Here is a 24,558-nt window from a genome sequence, read left to right as displayed (position 1 = left end):
TTTGTAACGCTGTTTGGTAGGCATTAATTCACACCACGTCTCCTGCTGCTAGAGTCTATTCTTCAAGGAGGACATTCTACATGATGCAGCTGTCATCTGCTAATTGCTGCCCATCTTCTATGCCTTGGAGCTTTGTCCTATCACACATGTGCAAAATAATGAAAGCCAATGAAAGCCAAAAAGTCAATGCTATTAGCACCAACCGAGAGGCTGTGCTGCAGAAGAGCAATTAAACCACAATCCAAGAAGTATCACAGCACCCAAGGAACAAATGGATTTAGAATAGGGCAAGGAGGTCTCTTGCTCTGCAGGCAACATGGTCCTGAAGCATCTGACCTAGAATTCTGAGGTGAAAGAAGGTGGCTGGAGGGGAATTCAACTCAGGGTGTTGCAATTAAAGGCACTGATTATTTCAGGCAGCTCCCCCTAACTAAACCAGGAGACGGAGACCCAGCCACCTGGAATAAACAAACCTAGTGCTTCTACCTTAACTCATCCAAACCAGAACCATGCCCAACTGATTACAGTAGATCTCATTTCCAAAGTCCATGGGATTTGGGGTGCATAAGAGTTCTGTGGCTCTCAAGTACTTCAGCTTCACCAGGCTGTACTGTAAGGCCTAAAATGACTGCAGATTAAATCCTGACACAAACAACTCTTAAGTGGATAACCTAAAGAGTCTGTAATGAAGGGGAGGGGATCAGTGCCTACAGTGTACCCAGCAGCTGAAGATCAGCTCAAGAGAGTTATAGCACTGCCAAAGCTCTAAGCTTATCTGTTATTATAATTGGATATTCCCGTTAAACTATCCCTATGGCTGACCCCTGGGACCTGCCACTCAGACACAAAAGGCAACCCACTACTCCTGGCCTGCGTTTCTCCGCTCTTCCTCGTCCCTCCACTTCCCAATTAATCTCATCCTGACGAGCCTGTCAAAGCGCTTTTGGAGAAACCCAAGCCTCATCCTGGATTTACAGAGCTTTTTACGGCAAAGATATCCTCCAAGGCCTCAAAATTGACAGAGCAAGATCTCCCAGCTGAACAGCACCATGGGAACCAGCCTCCAGCAGCAGCAGCAGCAGCAGCAGCAGTGGCAGCACACCCTCTCCCTCTGCCTCACACCTCTGGAAAGCGGCAGTTACTGGGGTTACTCTTTGCACTGGAACATGGAAAGCTACCTTTGCACCAGTTATATGGCCATCCAGCCTAGTTTTGTCTACTCTGACTGGCAGGGTCTCAGGCAGAGGTCTTTCAGGCCACCATGCTATCTGGTGCTTTTTATTGAGCAGGGATTGAACCTGGGGCTTCCTGCATGCCAAGGATGTGCTCTGTCACTGAACTGTACCTCCTCCCTCCCCACCCACTCAATTTCAGTGGGAGGCATCTGAACTCTGAATGGAGATCAAAGTCAGAAACAGAAAATGCAGTAAAAGGACCCACAGGTCGCCCGGCAAGACTTGGCCAACTGCCGTCCAGCTCCAACAAGGCCACAAAACCATGAGCCCTCTTTCATGTGACAGAAAAAATGGTAGCAACCTGCCCTCCACACACAGGAGGGTGCCAAATATGAGAATGTGACAGATACACATTCTTTACATGAGAGCTTGTAAAGGACATGGGATGCAGCATTTCTTCCCAAACAGAAAAGTCTGCACAGTACAAAACAAAAACACATGTTGCTGATAAGGTAGCCCCAGTTCTCAGAAGATGAGTTAGATTAGTTCCTACATCCTCTCCACACTGATTATGCAAAGGCAAGCATGCTTAAAGATCAGGCTAAAGCTCAGCCTGGCTAAATTCTACTGAGGTCTGAAATATGATTATGTCCTCCTGGGTTTCATGATACAGAGGAAGGGAAAGCTGAGTGTAGTCGGACACACGCTCTGAACTTTAAGAAGGCCAATTCTAAAAAGCTGAAGGAGCTACTGGGTGTGATCCTGTGGTCAGAAATACTCAAAGAGAAGGGAGTCCCAAGATGGATGAGAGATTCTAAAGGGAGAAATATTGAAAGCCCAAATGCAAACAATACCAACCAGAAAGAAAAGGGTGAGGCATCTCAGGAAACTGGTGTGGCTGCATTACAGATGACAGATTACAGATGAGCTGAGAGTTAAGAAGGGCATGTATAAGAGATGGAAGAAAGGGGAAATCACAAAGGAGGAATATACACACATAGCTAACAGTTGCAGGGGGGAAGTCAGGCTGGCTAAAGCTCAGAATGAGCTCAGGCTTGCAAGCATAGCTGTCAACTGTCCCTTATTTGGCGGGAAACTCCCTTATCCCAGCGCCATGTCCCGCTGCTGTTCCTTATTGATGATGTCCCTTAAATTTCCTGGGTTTCAAAGGAAGCAGCTCCTCTCCTTCCCTCCCTGTCGGCCAGGGAGGAGGGAGGCTCCAACTGTGTTGCTTGGCTGCCCAGCCTGCCCCCTCCGGCCTCGTCTCACCAGCCTCGGCCCCCGGGAGCCCCTCCCCACTGGGACTGGCGGGGGCCTCGGCCCCTTCCACTGCCATCCTCCTCATGGCCGCCGAACTGAGCATCTCTGCCTGGGGCCTCCCCTCTGCCCGTCGCCGCCGCTCCCGCTAGGCTGTACTGCGGCTGCACCGCCAAAGGACCCGGATGAGATGGGCAGCCTGGCGCGGCCTATGAATTGCTGAGGGGCCTTGAGAGGAGAGCGAGAGAAAGCAGTTCAGAGAGAGGAGGCGGAGGCGCGCGGGCAGGTGTTCCAAGGGCTAACCATGGAGGGGGAAAGCGGAGCAAGCACTTCTCCCATGATTTGTAGTGGTAGACTAGCATAGATGGTCTGATCTGCAGGTTTACTTCGGGTGCTATTCCCCCCCCCCTTCCTCCCGCCCCGCCTGATGGAACTGAGAGCTGCAGATGGAGCACGAGAGAAAAGATACAGAACTGCAGCAGCATCTTCGTAGCTTGGACTTCGTTTTGCGCGAAAAGTGGTTGCTGCTTGTAGTTATTTAATTGCAGTGTTTCATCAGCTGGTGTCTTGAGCAGCAACCTCTGGAAACGAAGGGCTAAAAACCGGTGCTGCTCTCCCACATTATCTGGTCCCTTTTAACTTCATATTTCAGCTGGTTGACTAAAATCCCTTATTTTGGCTGCTGATCCCTTATTTTCGAGGCTGCTGGTCCCTTTCAAATCTGTAAGTTGACAGCTATACTTGCAAGAGATGTTAGAAATAATAATAAAGGCTTCTTCGGCTATGTCTGAAGTAAGAGAAAGAACAAGCAAATGGTAGGGCTTCTGCACTGAGAAGACGGAGCAATGCTATTAGGTGACAGAGAGAAGGTTTAACTACTCAACACCTACTTTGCCTCTGTCTCTGTTGGACATCACTTTTCACAAGGAAAGTGATGTCCAACCTGGTGATAACAGAACAAATGATGGGAGCTGCAGCCCATGATAGGAAAAGAGGAGTAAGGGAACACCTAGGTACTTCAAAGGAATTAAAATATCCAGGGCCTGATGAGCTGCAGGATCTTTGAGAATTCTTGGAGAACAGGTGAGGTCCCTGCAGACTGCAGGCAGGCAAATGTTGTCCCTATCTTCAAAAAAGGGAAACAAGAAGACCCAGGTAACGACAGGTGAGCTTGACATCAATACCAGGAAAGGTCATAGGACAGATATGTCTGTGAGCACTTAGAAAAAGATGCTGTGATTACTAAGATCCAGCATGGGTTTATCAAAAATGAGTTGTTCCAGACCAATCTCTTTTTTCTTTTTTGATGGAATTAAAAGACTGGTGGATCAGGGAAATGCTGTGGACATATGGTATCTTGATTTCACTAAGGCTTTTGACAAAGTCCCTCATGATATTCTCATGAGGAAGCTGGTAAAATATGGGTTGAACAAGGTTCAAGGTTAGGTGGATTTGTAGCTGGTTGGTTGACTGACCAAACCCAAAGAGTATTCATTAATGGTTCTTCGTCATCTGGAAAAAAGTGACAAGTAGGGTCACACAGGGTTCTGTCCTAGGCCAATTGTTGTTCAGCTGTTGTTCAATTTGATAATTTGCTCATGACACCAAACTGGGAGGGGTAGCTAATGCCACAGAGGACAGATTCAGAATTCAAAATGACCTTAACAGATTGGAGAACTGAGTGCAAGCTAACAAAATGAATTTCAATATGGACAAATGTAAGATTCTGCACTTAGGCCGAAAGAACCAGATGCAAAAATATAAGATGGGGGACACCTGGCTTACTTGCTGTACATGTGAAAAGGATTTAGGGGTCTTGGTGGACCACAAGCTTAACATGAGTCAACAGTGTGATGCAGGAACAAAAAAGGCTAATGCTATTCTAGGCTGCACCAACAGAAGTACAGTGGTATCTCGGGTTACAGACGCTTCTGGTTACAGATGCTTCAGGTTACAGACTCCGCTATCCCAGAAATAGTACCTTGGGTTAAGAACTTTGCTTCAGGATGAGAACAGAAATCGTGCTCCGGCGGCGCGGCGGCAGCAGGAGGCCCCATTAGCTAAAGTGGTGCTTCAGGTTAAGAACAGTTTCAGGTTAAGAAGGGACCTCCAGAACGAATTAAGTTCTTAACCCGGGGTACCACTGTATAGTGTTCAGATCATGGGAAGTAATAGTACCACTCTATTCTACCTTGGTCAGACCACAACTAGAATACTGTGTTCAATTCTGGGCACCACAATTTAAGAAAGATGCTGACAAGCTAGAACATGTTCAGAGAAGGGCAACTAAGATGATCAAGGGTCTAGAAGCCAAGTCTTATGAGGAACGGTTGAAGGAGCTGGGTATGTTTAGCCTGGAAAAGAGGAGACTGAGAGTAGATATGATAGCCATCTTAAAATATCTCAAGGGCTATCACACAGAAGAGGGAGAAAGCTTGTTTTCTCCTGCTCTGGAGGGTGGGACTTGAACCAACAGCTTCAAGTTCCAAGAAAGGAGATTCCAAGTAAACATCAAGAAAAACTTTCTGACAGTAAGAGCTGTTCAACAGTGGATCGGGAGGTTGTGGACTCTCCTTCCTTGGAGGTTTCTAAGCAGAGGTTGGATGGCCATCTGTCATGGATTCTCTAGCTGTGATTCCTTCATTGAAGGGGGTTGGGCTAGATGGCCCTTGGGGCCCTTCCAACTCTGTGATTCTATGATTCTATGAATGCAAGACACAAGTCATTCTCAGGCTGCAATTATTCTGCAGCCTCTAGCCTTCCCAGGGTCAATAAATTTGTTGCTGGTGCCTAAGGGTTTGAAATATTTACATATTTCTGTGGGGAGCCTTTGGGACCATTAAAAAAAAAGTTAGATTAACCCATAGGAATTTGAAACACATTCCCTGGTCATAACACCATTTTGCACATAGTTCCATCCTTAGTGGCTTTCATGGAAGATCCAGTCAAACACAATTTACCTCTGCGCAAAAATTATGCAGGGGCCTCTGTAAATAAAAAGTAATAGAGTTTAAAAAGCACTCTTAGAATGAATGTGCCAAAGGTCCAGAGATGTCAAGCTAGACATTAACAGAGGGATACGTTTTTTGTTTTGTTAAAAGAGAAAAGAAGAAAGCCAGTCCATGATGAATCAAGTTTTTTTCTGTGGCTGCAGTGCTTTTTAAAGTTTAAGCTAAAGCAGATGTAGCAGCCAAAGCTGTTCTTTATGCAGAAGCGTTCTCAACTCAGGAAAGAAAGGGCCCTTCATACTGGGTATAAAGTCCAGTTCAGATTGCCAGGGAATTGTACAGCTGCAAGGCCTCCCGTTTTCAAATGCTCCCCTCTTTAGCAGCCGGGATATTCAAGCGCCAACTTGCTAAAAATAAAAAGCAGGAAGCTATTCCGGCAGAAGAGAAAGGATCTCTCTCTCTCTCTCTCTCTCTCTCTCTCTCTCTCTCTCTCTTTCTTAAGTTTCCAAGCATGGCCAGTTTTTTTCACTGCTTTCAGGTCCCAGTGTGAAAACTCAAAGAGCCTATTAGATAAGCCATGGGGTCTTCAGCTCTGTTCTTCCTTTTTTTCTCTAATACTTTATGTGCCAGAAGTTGAAATAGAACCTTAGCAGCTACCTTGGCTTCTGCAGCCTTGACACAAGCCATCCAAACATTGGGCAAAGACAGGACTTTTGAGGGCACGTAGTCCAACCATTTGTCTGGTCTTGGATCGCAAATCCTTCATTTAAGCAAACAGCAACAAAAAAGCACATTCCTGACCAACATGTTGGGTGAGATCACCCCAGAAATGTAGACCTGACGTGAACCGATGCAGCCACAGCTGCCTGAGACTGCAGACCTTGAAAAGGCCCGACTGTGCTTTCCTAAGAAATGTGTGCAGTTCTTTTCAGAGAAGCTCCTGTGAGTGTTTAGGTTCTGTGGCCCAGTCAGCATCCAGCCACAAAGCCAGTTCTCAGACACCTACTGGGCGTGAGTCTCTGAAGGGATGCAAACCAACCAAACCAAGTGAAACAGAACAGGATGTTTGTTACATGTTGGCAAATGGGGTATGAATGGGTAACCACTGGAAAAGCACCCCCCCCCCTTTTTTTTGATTCAGCAGGTTTTAAGAGCCAGTTCAGACAACACGTTTGCCAGTTTACTTGGGTGAACAACTGCTTGCAGAAGTGGTCTGCTAGAGCTGGCCATACCTAGGATTATGGCTCAAGGTACACCATCAGGGTGATGTTTTTGTCCCTCGGTAGCGTTGTTGTTGTTTTTGCGAAAGCTAAAATCAGCCTGGGTAAGCTGTGAGTTGGGGCAGCACGAGGGCGAGCTGAGAGAATCCTTTTAATCCTTTTTATTTATTGAATTTATATACTGCCCTATACCCTCTGGTAGGTTTTTTCCAGCTCAGACATATTCTCCCCATACCTTGCTGTTTTCACCCATGGGAGAAGAAATACAGAGATTCCATATCTCCCCTACAGGCCCCCCACCCCCCGTTTCCCAATACACAGGTGAAAAAGCAGTTGGGGGGGTATGCTTGCCTAAAAATATAAGGATTAAGCAGCCTCTCTGCCCCACTCTTTCTCCATCCCAATTCATATATTACTGATGTGGCTCTTACCAAACAAATCAAGAAACAAACATGGAACTCAGCTGCAATGTGCAGTTTGAGCTACAGATTTTCCTGTTAACAAAACAAGAGTTGAAGGTCCGATGCTACTCTGCTACACTTGTAGACTACTCAGTAAGTAAAGGTTTGCATGAGTAAGCCATCTGGATAGCCAGCTATATATTCCTATTCTCATCCCCATTAGATCAACTGGGCACACTAGATCACTTCCCTTTTTATCTTACTTTCTTTTTATCTTCTGTCGTGACTATTTTAATCACAAAGCCTGTCAAGGGGAGCCTTCATCAAATTCGGAAGTCTCAGGATTGAACAACTGCATGGCTGCATCAGGGAGATTCATGTACGCTATGCTGAGCCATTTTTCTTCCAGAGTTACAGATTGTTCAGGTCCAAACATGACCTTAAGATCAGTGGGTCTCAACAGATGCAACAGATTCAATAGCTTCCCACCACTCACCCTCTAATAATCCACTGAACAGCCCTACTGTATATCCTGAAAGGTTTTTGTTTTTTTAATACTTGAATTAGTGAGCTAGAAATTAGATGGATAGAAATAAGAGGCAGGGTCTTTTCCAGGGGCCGGCAACCTAAGGTCCCAACCGCCTTCTCAATCCAGCCCGTGGACAGTCCGGCACGTTTTTACATGAGTAGAATGTGTGCTTTTATTTAAAATGCATCTCAGGGTTATTTGTGGGGCATAGGAATTCGTTCATATTTTTTTCCCAAAATATAGTCCGCCCACCACATGGTCTGAGGGATGGTGGACAGGCCCCCGGCTGAAAAAGGTTGCTGACCCCTGGGCTTTTCTGTGTCAATGAAACTCTCTTCCTGGAGACTATCCTTGTTACCTAATTGTTTTATTTGATTAAGCATTTCAGGAAGGAGGGATATAAGGAGCTTTTTTTTAAAGGATCTGACTTTGCTGCTGCTTTATCCTCCATTTTAAGTCTTTGTTATATTTTCTATTATTTGCATTTATTTTGCTAGTTAACCTTGTTAAGTTCTTGGTAGAAAAGGCAAGCAGGACTTACATATTTTCAATAAGCAAAGCTGGAAAAGAGCTGTATACTGCTATCAGGAAAGTCCAGAGGCAGCAGAGATCACAGCCTCCAGGGAACACTAGCTGCAGAATATTAACTGTTCCTGCTTGATATTTAGAAATGTATGATGAACTGATTTAAATAAGATTGCTTAAAAGTTGCAGTCATAACATGTCAGTGGTTTTTGGCAGTCATGCTTACTTTATTCTGCATTGTGTAATTATATAAATTTGTAATAATTTATTTCTAATGATTAGGTATGTTTATTCATTTCTCTTTTTTAAAGTTATCTCTGAAGGTCAACATCTGCTGATTTCAAAATACATTCGGGACTTGATTTGGCTCTGTTTTACTATGACCTCCATGCCACTACCAGTCCGCATCTCATTACAACCATAGGGCCAAACAATTAATAAGCTTTAGCCTGACTGTGCATTCATATACTTCTTACACAAAAAATTGTGCTGGTGTTTCAAAGTGCTGCTGAGAGGCAGAAAAGCCTGTGGAAAAGTAACCAGAATCTGCAGAAATAAAGGAATCTGCTTTATACTAAGTCAGACCACCGGCCCATCTAGCTCAGTATTGCCTACACTGACCAGCAGCCGTTCTCTGGAGTTTCAGACAGGGGACTTTCCCACCCCTACCTGGAGATGTCAGGAATTGAACCTAGAATCTTTTGCTGCATGCAAAGCTGGTGCTCTCTACTGAGCTATTTGCAATGTTGGTGCTACTAGTACTACCAAGATCCACAGCTACATAACATTTTCCTCTCATGAATGATCTAGAGCGTCAGATGTTGCACCACTGTGAGAGCTTAACAAGTGTTGACCTGCATAAGAGACAACTGGGAGAACCTTGCAAGAGTAGCACACTAATAATTTTAAAATTAGATGCTCTCCATGGCAGTCTGTGTTCATAAAGGAGCGTACAGAACTCCTCACCATGGAGGTTGGATAATTTTCTCCATGTTGCTCTAGGTGTGTACTGATTCTGTGACACACCATAGTAAGTATAACCAATGCAGCAGCAACGTAAGAAGAGCCTTGCTGAATTAGGTCCAAGTCCCATCTAGCCCAGCATCCTATTCTCACAGTGGCCAACCAGCTATCTACGGGAAGCCTGCCAGCAGGACCTGAGTGCAACAACCCCACTTGAGATTCCCAGCAGTATTCAGAGGCATGCTGCCTCTGACAGTGGAAGTAGGACTAGCAGCCACTGACAGTCCTAAACTCCATGAATCTGTCTAATTCTCTTTGAAAGCCATCCAAACTGGTGGTCATCACTACATCTCCTGAAAGTGAATTCTATAACTATGTGCTAAATACCAAGTGAATAAATTCTGTGCCTTCTTTTGCCCATCCTGAATCTTCCAACATTCAGCCTCATTGGATGACCCTAACTTATATTATTACGAGAGATGGCAGAGAAAACCTCTTCCTGTCTCCACACCAGTGCATTTACCCAATATACCCAAGGATTGCTTCAAGTCTACGCCGCAATTCAGACCCATGAGGGCATGCTCGAAGGGGGCTGAGGAATCTGAGATATTCATTCTGCTATCCACCTCATTCAAGCACACAGAAGAGCCCAGAGTATAAACATGCTTTTAAATTAATTAATTTTTTTAAGACTTAATTTCCTGCCTTAAGCAACTCTTGAATTTTTAAATGGGCACCATGAGGGGGATGAGCAGTCTCACCTCCAGCAGACAGTTAACTGCTTTAAGGCATTATGCCATAATCAGACATTATGGAAATAAGTGTTTACATGTTCAGAGCTCACCCTGCTGAGATATAAAGGCCCTAAATAGCACATCAGATGCTGATCTGCAATGTAATAGAATCCAGACCAGAATGGAGTTTTTGTAGGCTCAAACCCAGTAAGCAGCAACCCAGCTATGATTCCCTCATCCTTGCTTTCCCTTATCCCAATCTGTCCTTTCCAAGCTCTACCTCTCTAACTTTCTGTCAGAGAAGGCAAATGGTTTGGCCCTGACTTTAGCAAAGGAAGCAGCACTGACAACAAACATAGATAGGAGTGAGGCTGATGTGTAAAGCAGATGTTCCTAATGGCACAACAAAACATAGCATCTTTTCCCAGATCATGCCCTCCCATACTATCCCCAGGGGCAAACTACAGCAAAGAGATTTCCATTCTAGTCTACCCCTGCTAGTCTTCCCCCACCCCCTTGCAACTGCCAGGCAACTAGCGCTAGGCAGACAGGCTGGTCAGGCGTTGTAGGGGAGTATCCCTGGAAGTGTCAAAGCCAAACAACAAGCGTCACCTCCCTACTGTCACTATTTTGCAGGAGGGATTCCAGCACATACCTGAAATGCAGGTTTGTGCAATTGAAGTGAATTAAAGCACTCTGTCACCCTAGCAAATCCACCTTTTTCAAAAACCAAGCAAACTTATTGTGGTTTGGAAAATGAGGGGGGAAAGTGTGGGATCAAATAATGATTAATGGGAGAACATTTACATAAGAAGAGCTCTGGTGGATCAGGCCAATGGTCAATCTATTCCAGCATCCTGTTTTCACAGTGGCACCCAGGTATCCCCATGGGAAGCCCACAAGTAAATCCCTTGCAAGAAAATCAGAAAGAATGCTCACTGTTGTATAACCATTCTGTAAAGAAACCAGAATGAGTGCTCAATAAAGAGCATGCAGGGGGCTGTGGCCATTGGTAGTTCTACTCGGAGTAGACTCATTGAAATGAATGACCATGACTAACTAAGCAAACAGTCTGTGAGCACCTAGAAAGGAATGCTGTGATCACCAATAGTCAGCATGGATTTCTGAAAAATAAGTCATGTCAGACTAACCTGATCTCGTTTTTTGACAGAATTACAAGCCTGGTAGATGAAGGGAACGCAGTGGATGTAGCCTATCTTGATTTCAGCAAGGCATTTGACAAGGTGCCCCATGATATTCTTGTAAAGAAGCTGGTAAAATGCGGTCTTGACTATGCTACCACTCAGTGGATTTGTAACTGGCTGACTGACCGAACCCAAAGGGTGCTCATCAATGGTTCCTCTTCATCCTGGAGAAGAGTGACTAGTGGGGTGCCACAGGGTTCTGTCTTGGGCCCGGTCTTATTCAACATCTTTATCAACGACTTGGATGATGGACTCAAGGGCATCCTGATCAAATTTGCAGATGACACCAAACTGGGAGGGGTGGCTAACACCCCAGAGGACAGGATCACACTTCAAAACGACCTTGACACATTAGAGAACTGGGCCTAAACAAACAAGATGAATTTTAACAGGGAGAAATGTAAAGTATTGCACTTGGGCAAAAAAAATGAGAGGCACAAATACAAGATGGGGGACACCTGGCTTGAGAGCAGTACATGTGAAAGGGATCTAGGAGTCTTGGTTGACCACAAACTTGACATGAGCCAACAGTGTGACGCGGCAGCTAAAAAAGCCAATGCAATTCTGGGCTGCATCAATAGGAGTATAGCATCTAGATCAAGGGAAGTAATAGTGCCACTGTATTCTGCTCTGGTCAGACCTCACCTGGAGTACTGTGTCCAGTTCTGGGCACCACAGTTCAAGAAGGACACTGACAAACTGGAACGTGTCCAGAGGAGGGCAACCAAAATGGTCAAAGGCCTGGAAACGATGCCTTATGAGGAACGGCTAAGGGAGCTGGGCATGTTTAGCCTGGAGAAGAGGAGGTTAAGGGGTGATATGATAGCCATGTTCAAATATATAAAAGGATGTCACATAGAGGAGGGAGAAAGGTTGTTTTCTGCTGCTCCAGAGAAGCGGACACGGAGCAATGGATCCAAACTACAAGAAAGAAGATTCCACCTAAACATTAGGAAGAACTTCCTGACAGTAAGAGCTGTTCGACAGTGGAATTTGCTGCCAAGGAGTGTGGTGGAGTCTCCTTCTTTGGAGGTCTTTAAGCAGAGGCTTGACAACCATATGTCAGGAGTGCTCTGATGGTGTTTCCTGCTTGGCAGGGGGTTGGACTCGATGGCCCTTGGGGTCTATTCCAACTCTATGATTCTATGATTCTATGAACTAGGGCCCATTAATTTCAGTGAGTCTACTCTGACTAAAACATACAGTCTCTAACCAACGTGAAAGCTTTGTGCATGCAAATCAGGGTGAGTGCCCAATAGAGAGGTTGCCTGGGGAAGCCCAAGCCCACATGTCACACCACTAAGGAACAAAAAGATCACCCCATCTCCACCACACATGCCAGGCATAAAGGGATGCCCCTGCCAGAGGGAGGGGGAACTGCTTCTGCAAAGGAAACAGCACTGGCAATAAATATGGAATGGAATGAGGTTGATTTGCAAAACAGATGTTCCTTGAGGAGAAATAAATAAATCCATATGGCATTAATTATGGAGTGCCCCCCCCCCGCTTTCTTGTTATGCGAGTTCCTATGACCTGTAAAACAGAAAAAGGCTCCAGAAACGCTCAACTCAAATATTTTAGGACCAGATATTCTACCAACGTCAGCCGAAGTTCCCAGAAATCTATGAAAGCTACATCATTCTAAGAGTAATTCTACTGTCTGAATTCTGCAGGAAATGACAAATGTTTTAGTTATCAGGGATGGGGCCATCAATGGGTTTTTGCAAAGACCAGCAAGGGTCTGGAATAGTATTTCAAAGTCCTAAGCCAAGCATCAACAATTTTAGCAGCCAGCATCTAATTGTTGGACACCAATCCTTTCCAGAGCTGAAATATTTTGAATTCTTCAGTTGCCAGACTTCTTGCACTTTTTTCCAGTCCATCCTAAACCTCTGATAGCTGAAAGTAAACAGCAGGGGCACCATTTCTCAAAAACCCTGTGTTTTGCCATTCACCCTCTGCTAACTTTGGGCTACATGTTTCATTCCACAACACACATATACATATTGCTCACAACAAAGGGAAGGGATGGAATACTTTATGTTAACACACCTCCACGATGCTTGTTTGTGCATAGTGGAGTACCGCACAGAGAGAACTAACTATACTGCTGAACAGGCAAATCCACAGGCTGATCGGACACATTATGACCAGTCCCATATTCCAAGAATATAAATCATCCCTTGCTATAATTGCCTCCAAGAACACCTATGTAATATCCCCTTATTTCTTTGAATGTCTCCTCAAAGTCCATGAAGCCTTGGCACTACCCTCTAGTTCCCAATTAATACAGAATTCTCTAATCAGAAGCAGTTCCCGTGGAGTTTAATGGGGTTTATTCCCAGTCAGGTGTGTATGCGATGGCTACCTAAGACTGAAACTAACCCTAATTACCCGGCTGCCTTCGCTTCTCTCCTCTTCCTTGGTTGTTTCCTTTATATTAAAGTTTAGATTGTGGAAGTTCCTCGAGGCAGGGACTTGTCCTCTTGTATTCTGTAAGACCACTCTGCCCACTGATCACACTACACGAATCCACAACAACAATTTTATTTTTTCAGGTTCACAATGTATTCTGGGATCCTTGTTCTATCAAGCATCGCTCCTTTTCTGAACATACACACATATTATTATCAGCCCTTTAGCTTTCTTATATTACAATACTGGACTATAGAGGTAGAAAGAGGTTCAAATGAGACGACACTGAATCAGTTCAACAGTATTCATCATGTTACACAGCATAGGACATTGCCTGGGCCTTTCCATTCAGGCTTGTCAAGGCTGCATGATAAAAGAAATCATTGCACAGGACATGATATAGATCAGAACAGTAATAAGGAACGTGTGCTGCACTGAAGAGGCACACAAATGCCTGAAATGTCACGTCTTTAAAAAGACAGAAAAAAGCACTAAGGCAACCTACATCTGTAGATATTGTACTGTTTTCTGTTCCTTAAAAAAACTGGATTGTGAGCTTGTAAAATAAGTAGAAGTACAGTGGTACCTCTGGTTACGTACTTAATTCGTTCCGGAGGTCCGTGCTTAAGCTGAAACTGTTCTTAACCTGAAGCACCACTTTAGCTAATGGGGCCTCCCACTGCCGCCGCACCGCCGGAGCACGATTTCTGTTCTCATCCTGAAGCAAAGTTCTTAACCCGAGGTAATATTTATGGGTTAGCGGAGTCTGTAACCTGAAGCGTATGTAACCTGAAGTGTATGTAACCCGAGGTACCACTGTAGTATTGGGAACAAAAAAGAACCACCCTGTGATCTTTTGATCGGGGTGGTACATACATTATACACACACACACAGTCTCCCTCGGGAGATTGTGCACTCTCCTTTCTTGGAGGTTTTTAAGCAGAGGGTGGATGGCCATAGGTCATGGATGCTTTAGCTGAGATTCCTGTATTGCAGGAGGTTGAACTAGATGGCCCTTGGGGTCTCTTCCAAATCCACAATTCTACAGTTCTGATTCTATGAATATATTACATACATATAATTATAAATATATATATAATTATTATTTCATAAAAGATTCTGCTTCCACATGGGTGTTTATTGTGGGATCAGTGCTTCATGCCTGCGAGTTTATCACAGTTTCCACACAACATGGTTGCCCTCAAAATTCCAGCCTGCATTTCCTCTCTCCCATTTAAATCCTAATTAACCTTGGGGGGGGGTATTTATCAGGGGGAAACCCTGTTGTAAATGGGTTGTTTGTGATATCTAAGCAACTCATTTACAACATTAAGTCCCCTCCCCCATCACCCAAAGTAGGTGAACAAAGAGTTCCACAGTGAACCTACAGTACAGAAACACCCTTGATATTTCTGCTGACGATAACATGGACTTTATTTAACAAAAGAGGAGTTAAGGAGGTATGGAAAGCAAATTAATCCCATCACGAGGCTGCGAAGTCCTAACTTCCATGCCAGTTGGAGAAGTCTGCTCCAGGAATCTGGCACCTTCCAAGAAATCTGTAGATTTAATGCCTTCCTAACTGAAATAACACAATGAGGTATTATCTAATCTCCACAGTAATCTGCCTGCCCCCTCTGTTCTCCCCCTTCTCATGATTTGTATCATCCATATTCAGCCAGAGCCCTCCTTCCAAGGAGCACGGCATGGCAGGTTATCCTCATGACAAATACTGCAAAGCAGGCTAGGCTTGCAAGGGCCACTTTAATGAACCTTAGTGTCAAATGAGGATTGGAACCTGAGCTCTAAACCAGACAGAATTCAGTCACATGCATAACTTTCCCCAGAATGTATTGCTATTTTAAAAACTGAGAGCAGCTTAACGAGACAGTGAGTTTAGGCAGAGAAAGCTGGGGTGGGAGGCAGTGTCTTATTTTCAGTTAAAAAAAAATACTGGGGGAAACATGCCATGTTTGCCATGCCATGCCTAGTTTGGTTCTGGAGGTCCACATGCAAAGCCCAGCATACCAGGAACTGCATGATACTGGGAAAATATTGGGGCAGTCCCAAAAGTCTAGGCAATTTGTATTTTGGATGGTAAAAGGGGGGAAAGCTCCAAACTATGGTGCAGCGGTGGAGTGAGGACCCACAAAAGAACTATTGGAAGGAAATATTAATAGGTATCACTGGGGAAAATGCTAAACAGCTCTATTTAAGACACCTGTACAATTCTGAATTAGTTGGCCTTTCTAATAATTGTATTGATGCCTTTCAAGAGACCGTCTGCGATGCACATCTAGTGGAGTGTGACTGAACTACTAAGGGAAAACAACATTATTTCAATCACGTCTCTCTGGTATGTATGCCAGAAAGATGCAGAGGCAGTTTAATGGACTCTAAGCATGGATGAAATAAGAGAGATGAGATTTCTCTATTTATTTTTTCAAATCCACTTTTAATAGCTTTTAAATACCCTTGGATTTAAGCCTCTTGAACTTCAGATGCAGTGCCTAACCACCATTCTGTTGTGCCTCTAGATAACATAGCTTCTTTTAGTTTTGTGTAAGGAAGAACTTCAGGCATTCTTAATTGTATCCGTAGTTCTTTCTTCCTTTCCAATTTGCTTGTAGGTTTTAATAAAACCAAGGATAGTGTCAAAACTTCCCCTTTAAAGTTGAGGAAGAAGAGTACCTTTCCTTCATGGCAGCATATCTCCATCACTACCTCAACCCCTCATCATGTCTCCACAACTGAGGACAAACTATGATTTTGTTCTTAAGGATAAAAATCTACAATTATTAGGTATTAATTCATAGTGCTACTGCATAATGCATCTATCCTTCCATTCTGAAACTTTGGATATTCCATCCCTTCTACATCAACTGTGTATCTAAGCTCCAGCTTGCAAAATTTTTCAGACTGAAAATTCAGTCCAAAACTCCAAATAAAGTCCACAAATGTTACAGTCCACATTGTCACATATTGAAATCAAATTCTGGAAACCAAAGTATCAGTAGATTCAGGTGACACAGCCCATCCTCTAATTCAGTAATAACTAGCCAATATATTCAGGATAATCACATTGTACACCCATTCACAGTCTGTACCTCTTCAGACTGCAGGTGAGGAAATGATATCTTCTGAATTCTCTTTCACTTCAAAAGCCTTCTGCCCACAGAAAACTAACATGCTAAGAAGGTTAGGATAAAATACTTCTCTCTGAAATGCTAGCTTTCTACAGGAAGAGAGTTTTGACAAGAGGGAACAACCGCTCCCTGCTTTCATTCTGAAGCCATATAATCAAAAAGAGCTCTTCCATGTAATACTACCAAACACTTAGCATAGATCTCAGTCCATACTTGATGTTTTTGCAGAAATTATGAATCCATGGAATCACCTGGCTTACCTTTGGTCACACAAACTGCAGTAAGAAACATACTGTACAAATAAACATGGGTTCTCTGAGCTAGGGTCTTAAGATTTCCCATTTTGAACTAGACAAATACCCTTTGACTTCACATTAAGTCAAAGAAGTAAGAGCTATGCTGGAGAGAGGCTGATTGTAAAAATCTGGTTCTCAATGGGTTGCTAAAGCATCCTAAGAACAGAAGAAGAGCCTAGTTAATCTGGCCAGTGGCCCATCTAGTCCAGCATCCTAGTCTCTGGGGCCAACCAGATGCCCATGGTTGGAAGCCTGCAAGCCGGACCTGAGTGCAACAGCAACTCTCCCCACTTGTGATTCCCAGCACTCTGTTATTCAGAGGCACACTGCCTCCAACATGGGTAGAACATAGCCTTATCCTTCATTAATTTGTTCAATCCTCTTTTAAAGCCATCCAAATTGGTGGCTGTCATTACAGTTTATACATCATGGGCTGACCACAAGGCAGTATATCTATTATTTATTTATTTATTTACTGTTTATTAAATTTATTTAGCGCGTTTCATCACAAAATCTCAGGACAGTTCATAGACCATCTACACCATACTCATCAGCTATGAGCAAATTTCTTAAGATGTCACCTTTACTGAGTAAAGAGGGAATGTTTGCCATTTGGGAGAGTATAAAGGATGAAGATACAAGTGAAGCTTCTTCAAGAATACTAGAGAAGAAGCAAGAAGCCCTAGGAATAAGGAAACTAAAAACTGCTTAGAAAGGCTTTGCATTGAAATTACAGAAGGAAGGAAGCAAACTGAATTCTTTTGTTGTTGTTTTTTAACGACAAAATATATCCAATCCTAACTCAGACAGAGCTTAGATTAGGACTTTGTTTTGACAGTGTTTATTTCAAAAGAAAAACAAAACAAAACAAAATGATGGCTTTAAAGGAAATGGAGAATTTGTGGAGCTAGGCAAAAGACAGCCTTGGGTCATCTGGCTAGGTTTTCTCTGCCGTCTGAAATTCTGCATTTTTTCCCTGGCTTAAATAAATGTTTTCCTGCTATGTGCTTGAAAAGCAAATGTGGAAAGATCAAACAAACAAGAAACATACAGGCTTCAGACAAAGAAATTCAGAAATGGGAATAAAACTTTTTAAATGTGGTGATAAAAAGGCTTTTTAACCATTCAAACTTATTTTTGCAACTTTTTCTTTAAATGCCTACACTTTCCAGGGGAAAAGCAGCCTCACTCCGATCTGGTTTTCTGGGTTCATGAATGATATTTCTGTTAACTACTGAGCTTTAGATCCAGTTGCAAAAGCCACAGGCATTTGCTGTTCATAATTTATTTCAGTTTGGGGAGGAGGTGGGGAGGTAGCAGTGGATTCACTTACAATGTAAATATTTACTTTAAACATGCATAGCTTCTCCATCCCCGCCCACCCTTACAACCAGCCACCACACCCATCAGCAAGCTTTCAAGTCATTCTAGTGCTTGTAATCTAAACCGCCGCAAGGATCACCACATAACTTGCCAAAACATTGGGAACAAGAAACCACATTGCTTCTGTTTCTTAATATTTCATTCCTTTAAAGCAAAGTACGAAATATGTATGATTGCAGAAGAACAAAGGTCATGTGCTCATCCAAGTCAGAATAAAAAGCTATTAAGAGGCAAAGTAAGACAAGTCCCTGCTTTTTATATTATTTTTATTTTTAAAAAATCTTGATGAGTTTGGGCAGAGGGCGGTATATTTTCTTTAAAGTGTCACATGAAATCATTTTGACTTTTAGTTACAAAATTCTGTGACACTTTATATGCATACAGTTCCAACTATGGAGTGCAATTTCTTTGTTTAATGAGACAGGCACATCACCATCAATAAAGAGCAGCCATCCAAACAGCTGAATGTGTACGTTGTGGTGCATCTAAGCAGAGAAGCTGGACTCTTAATTTGGCCACTTCCACCACCACCCATCCCCTACACAGAGTGAGTATCTAGGTACACAAGAAGCTGCCTTATACTGGGTCAGACGACATAGCATTGCCTACCTACACACTACACTACCGGCAGCCGCTCTCCACCCATCCCTACCTGAAGATTCAAGGTATCTAGGGCCTTTAACATGCACAGAATGTGCTCTACCACTTAGTTATGCCCTGAAATCTAGAACATGTTCCTGGGCGGCATCTATTCCCCTGCCCTTCATCATGAACTGCCAACATGATTGTCAAGTAGGATTAGGTCACTAGTCTCTTTTCCCCATGTAAATGGTTCTGTTAAGTATCTGCCATCTTCAGCCACTTACACAATGGTGGCTATTCTGTCAGGGTGTTTTGCCTATATATATATATATATATATATATATATATATATATATGAAATGGTTGCTGCTTAAATGCTTTTCAAGAGCAGCTTTTGGGCACCACCCATAGCCTCCGCAAGGGCTAGTGTCGCTTCTTGCCAAGACAATGCTCCCCAGATCAACAGTGAATGTCTCTTTCCTCTGGATTCCTTCACTAGATACTGATTTATCAATATCTCCCTTCTGTCAAAACTTTGATCCTCTCTAGTTAACAGTAAGTCCCAGATATTTCTCTCTCCCCCTCTCTTTCTCTCTCTGTGTCTGTCTGTCTATCCATCTTGACCATGGTGAGTCTGAGTCTTTTCCTTCGTGTCAGGGTGGTTGTTGCTTTGCTAGTCATGGTTGTTGTTGGTTTTATCACTAAGGTTACAGCAAAAACAGTCTTGCGCTCTGCCTCATTTTCAGCTATTTCCAAAAACAGCACAGAGATTTCTCCAGTGCCAAGATCCAGGCCAGACTCCTATCAGAGCTCAACAAAGCCTCAGAAGGGGTGACCTGCAGGCCTCACCACCAGACCATGCCAGCAAATAGGAGGGAACTGGAGATTCCACCTTGCCCTCATGGGCCAGTTAGGAATTGGAATGTGAGATGCCTCTGCTGCATTGAACGAGGGAACTCTTAAAAATAAAATTTGCAAAAGTCACCAGTTCACACAAAACAATGTTGCTAACCCACCTGCCTGCATGTACTACTGTTAAGTCACTAGTTGGACATTGATAGTCTGAAAAGTGGGTCGTGGGGGAGAGAAGAGAGCAAATTCTTTGCATATCTTCTGATTATCTGGAAGCAATTTTAAGGCGAGAGTTCACTGGGTATTTACAAGCATGCACTAGCGGATCTCTCCAAATCAGCTTTAGGATCCTGTACTCCCGGGAGGAAAACAAAGACTACCACAGCTTCTGTTCTGAACCTCTCAAATTCAAACCCATATGCATATATGGGTATTACCATATAGCCTACGCAGATGCAGCTTGGTGACAGAGAAGCACTTGCCTGTGGCATAGAGCAGCCTTGGCCAACCTAGTACCTTTCCAGATGTTTTGGACTGAAACTCCCATCAGCTCCCGTGTGCACAATGTTTGGGAGTTGTAGTCCAAACCATCTGAGAAGACACCAGCTTGGCAACAGCTGGTCTAGAAACAACCTTTGAAAGAGACTCAAACTGATTGCAGTGACCGTTAGTAAAATATTGTTATGGGCAAGATCAGCAGATCCTCCACCATAGCAACATTTGAAGAAGTCTGTTCCAAGGCAGAAGTTGCTAGTGCATGGATATACACAGATTTGACTACCCAGAATTCTTGTGCTTTTGTTAAAATGTGTGGAACCAAAAATCAGCAGTACACCATAGGCCTTAATCCTCAAGCAGGGGTTACTGAAGACTGGTCCACAAACTTCCTTCAGGTGGTGTATGGTGGTGAGTCTGCGGAGCAGTGTAGCTATGTGCCTGTGAAGAAGTAAGAGTGTGTGTGTGTGTGTGTGTGTGTAGAACAGCAATCCTCCCAGAACGAGAACAAGATGGACTGGAAGTGACAGGGGGAAGAGGCTCTGCCTCCCTCAGGGGAACAAAGCCACAACTGGTAACAAGACAGGGGAAAGGTTCAAACACTGGAAAGAGGCTGACAAAGCATTCATAAGGAGTGGAAAGTCAATGCATGAGAGCGAACGAAACAGCAAGAAATAGGAGGGGGAAGCTAAGAAAACACACACACAAGAGAAAGCGGGTAACTCAGAGTGGGAGTTATCCATTTATCCATTTATAAAGGAGGATAGTAGCCACTTAATGATTCTTCTGCCTGTTGTTTAGTAATTGCAATCATGCTGTGCTAGATGCTAAAATGTTTTTTTTTTAAATATATGGAATTCAAATTTTAATGCACTAAAATATAATAAGACTTTAGCATCTATTTGCAATTGCTAAACAGACAGAAAAATCATTAAGTGTTCTGCCAATACCCTCCAGAATTTTCAAGTGGTTGCTTGGGGGGGGGGGGGATTAGGAACCACTACCATAGAAAATGGAAGGTAGACCGACTCAGATTATGCACTGCCTGGCACTAGTGGCAGTGATGCAATGGTGTCATCAAGTTCATCCCCTGTTAAGTGCTGGTAATACCTTCTGCTTACAGAAAAGCCAAGCAGACATGGAGATTGCAGAAGCAGAAGAGGCTGAACCTGAATTCTGAATTTTCACACTGAACATCAGAATTTCTCTGATGCATCCCTATTAATTAGTCTTCGTACTAGCTCCAGACTGTATTTCATGAGATAAATAGAAATGCTTTCATCCAACAAGTAAAAGAGTACAGACTACATAGAGCAAATCCCTTCCTTTCTCCCACAAGGAGACTGGGCTGAACGGATTCATGCAGGAACACTCCAATTATATCCTCTGCTGAGATCTCCTATACACCTTTGCAAAATCTCACTGCATTTTACAGACACAATTCCTGCTCTGTGGCTGCTGCCATAAGGACTGTTCCATATGGTGGAAGCATTCACCTGCTTTCTAGTGGTACTCTGGGAGGGAGACTGAAGGCAGTCCCACTTTGCTAGTTCTGAAGAGTTGCTAGTCCTGATGAGTTTCTAAGAGCTTTCATTTTGATAGTACCAGAAACAACAAATCTTCTTTTGGGAGGTATGTGCATATATACACACAGTTAGGGATTTCAAATTCAAAAAGGTTATTTAATTTGTAGAAGATCTCCACCCTCTTTTCCCTTATGTGTGATTAATTGAAAAAATGCAATAAAATATGTTTACAACTCACTTTAAACACTAAAAGGGAGGAGGTTAACATCTAGCATAATTCACACCACAGAGCGCATCCTGGGGCAATGCTCAAGGTTCAATTTGAGTGCATTTGATCATGTAGTATCCACGTCCTGCACATGCTGATCTCCCTTCTGCCCATTTGAACTGGTTCTTTGTTCCTTCTTTTTGTGAAGAGTCTTCTTGAACTTCCATTTTTATAAAGTGCAAAAACAGATGAAAATGCTTAAAGCCACATCCTGAAAGACTGGGTAACCAAAGCCCCTGTTTTGCAAACAAGGCAAAATCCTTCCTCAAAACTGCTGGTCAAGCAGAGGCAAGCACAGAAATGGAAGCTACAGAAACAGTTCCTCCAAGCCCTTCCTTCTCTTTACTCCTTTCCCTTGAAATATGAGAATAGCATTCAAATGACTATTCCCCAGATCCTGCTAACCTTCTTAAAGCGTTTCATAGGGAGATCATAGAATCACAGAGTTGGAAGGGCCCCAAGGGCCATCTAGTCCAACCCCCTTCAATGAAGGGATCTCAGCTAAAGCATCCATGATAGATGGCCATCCAACCTCTGCTTAAAAATCTCCAAGGGAGGGAGTCCATTCCAGTGTTGAACAGCTCTTACTGTCAGAAAGCTTTTTCTGATGTTTAGTCGAATCCCCTTTCTTGTAACTTGAAGCCATTGGTTCGAGTCCTACTCTCCAGAGCAGGAGAAAACAATCTTGTAAACAATCTTGTTCCCTCTTCCATGCAACAGCCCTTGAGATATTTGAAGATGGCTCTCATATCTCCTCAGTCTCCTCTTTTCCAGGCTAAACATACCCAGCTCCCTCAACAGTTCCTCATAAGGCTTGGTTTCCAGATATTTGATCATCTTGATTGACCTCCTCTGCACATGTTCCAGCTTGCCAACATTCTTCTTAAATTGTGGTGCCCAGAACTGGACACAAAATAAATCTAGTATTCTGCACCAACCAGCATTTAAACTGATTTTGGCTTTGCTTTTTTCCAAACAGGGCTAGGCCCCAGAATCTGTAAAGTCAACCTAAGAACATGTTTTCAGTGGCAGGACTCCCCTCCTCAAAAATGTGAATAATAAACGAGGAGAAGGCCTCTGTGTCTGCAAAGAGTGAATCTTCCTCACTATTAAGTAACAACAGCCTGCTACATGAAATTGGATTACAGATCAGGGACTAAGAAGCAAGCCTAAGGACCACTTCATCGAGCTGTTTCTTGATAACCATCATCTTACAGCTCTCCCAAGCTGACAACCTGTATCAAATATGCAAACTAGGATGGCCAGTGGCTAATACTCAAGATCCAAAAGCCAATCAGAAGAGAGGGCACCACATCAACCCAGGATAACCTAACTTGTAAACATCAAACAACTCAACTCTCCAGGCTTTTAAAACAAATTTGTAATGGTGCAAGCTGGGAGGCGAGGATATTTCATTATTCTTAATTAAAACAAATTTAAAATCATTTTGATAAAAGACAAAGACATACAGCAAAAAGAAAAAAAGATCAGTCCATCAAAACACTCAAACGACTGGCTGTTTTAACAATCAGATCCCACTCACCATCAAGGCACGTCTCAACAAGATATAATAATGGCCAAAGGCACTGTTGCCTAGACTGCTCCAACACAACTTTGTAGACCCAACATTGCACCTGTGCAAGGAACCTAGGGTGCTCCCACATCAGCAGAAAGGCAAATGTCAATGTGGAATCACAGGCAAAGGGCACAGAACATTGAAGGGCACCAAAAACAGAAGCCCAAGGTAAACAAGAGTCCTGCAAAAGAAGAGCACCTATGCAACACATGTTCTCAGTTTTCCAGGTACCCTATGTCTGGGAACAAACGGAGGACAAACACCCCGCCAAGCGATATCTTAGAGGACAGAGAGAATTATAAGCCAAACATTCACCCCAGAATCACTGTTTCTTATGGAAACCCCATCGCATTTGAAATGCCTCTGATGCAAGCAGCTTGCTGTAAGCCAGGAATAAGACTAGAAAGGTTTCAAATAATATACCATTATTATATACTATGATTCTATGATTCTATGATTTATTATTACTATGTATTATTACTATGTTGTAATAAAAATGAATTGTTACTGTTGTTATTATTATTATTCAGAATTGAATAATATCCTGCTCTGAAGAAGCAGTCATCAATTTTCTATAAATAAACAAAATTGTCTCTTAAAACCACTCACAGATCAATAATGCATTAAGGGTATTTTAAGGTAAGTGGAATAATCATACACACTGAATGAAGACTTTGAACATATTTCATTATTTTTACCACAGCTATATTAGTACTAGAGACACTGGGGAAATTCTCCCTAGCCAGATTACAAATCACCCTTCAGGGCCTCAGAAAAGCCACCTCAAATGAGACACAAGCTTTACAAACGGCAAAATTCTTAATGTGTGCAGATAAAAATCCAAGCCAGAGAAGAATCCCCAGCTTAGCACCCACCCAACTTTGCTGACCTCTGCAAGAGCCACCCTCCTTCCTGTACAAGCTGTGCTTGGCACACTTTCCCTTCCCATCTCTTTACATTAAGTAAAGGACAACAGGAGGAGGAACATGGTAAGAAGAAAATGAGGTTCCCTGCTTCCATCACCCTGGCTCTGGCCCCTGAGACACCATGTAACTGCATGC

At 43.3% G+C, this 24,558-nt stretch overlaps 1 protein-coding gene across 1 annotated transcript in view; it reads right to left on the bottom strand.

The window, feature by feature from the left end:
* Window positions 1-24,558, bottom strand: part of LRP1 (LDL receptor related protein 1) — a 321,217-nt gene that overhangs the window by 238,014 nt on the left and 58,645 nt on the right.

The sequence above is a fragment of the Podarcis pityusensis genome, assembly GCF_964106645.2.
Source record: "Podarcis pityusensis genome assembly, chromosome: 2".
NCBI classification, from domain to species: Eukaryota; Metazoa; Chordata; class Lepidosauria; order Squamata; family Lacertidae; genus Podarcis; species Podarcis pityusensis.
The sequence above is the reverse complement of the archived record's forward strand: the minus strand, read 5'-3'. Positions and strand labels throughout refer to the sequence as shown.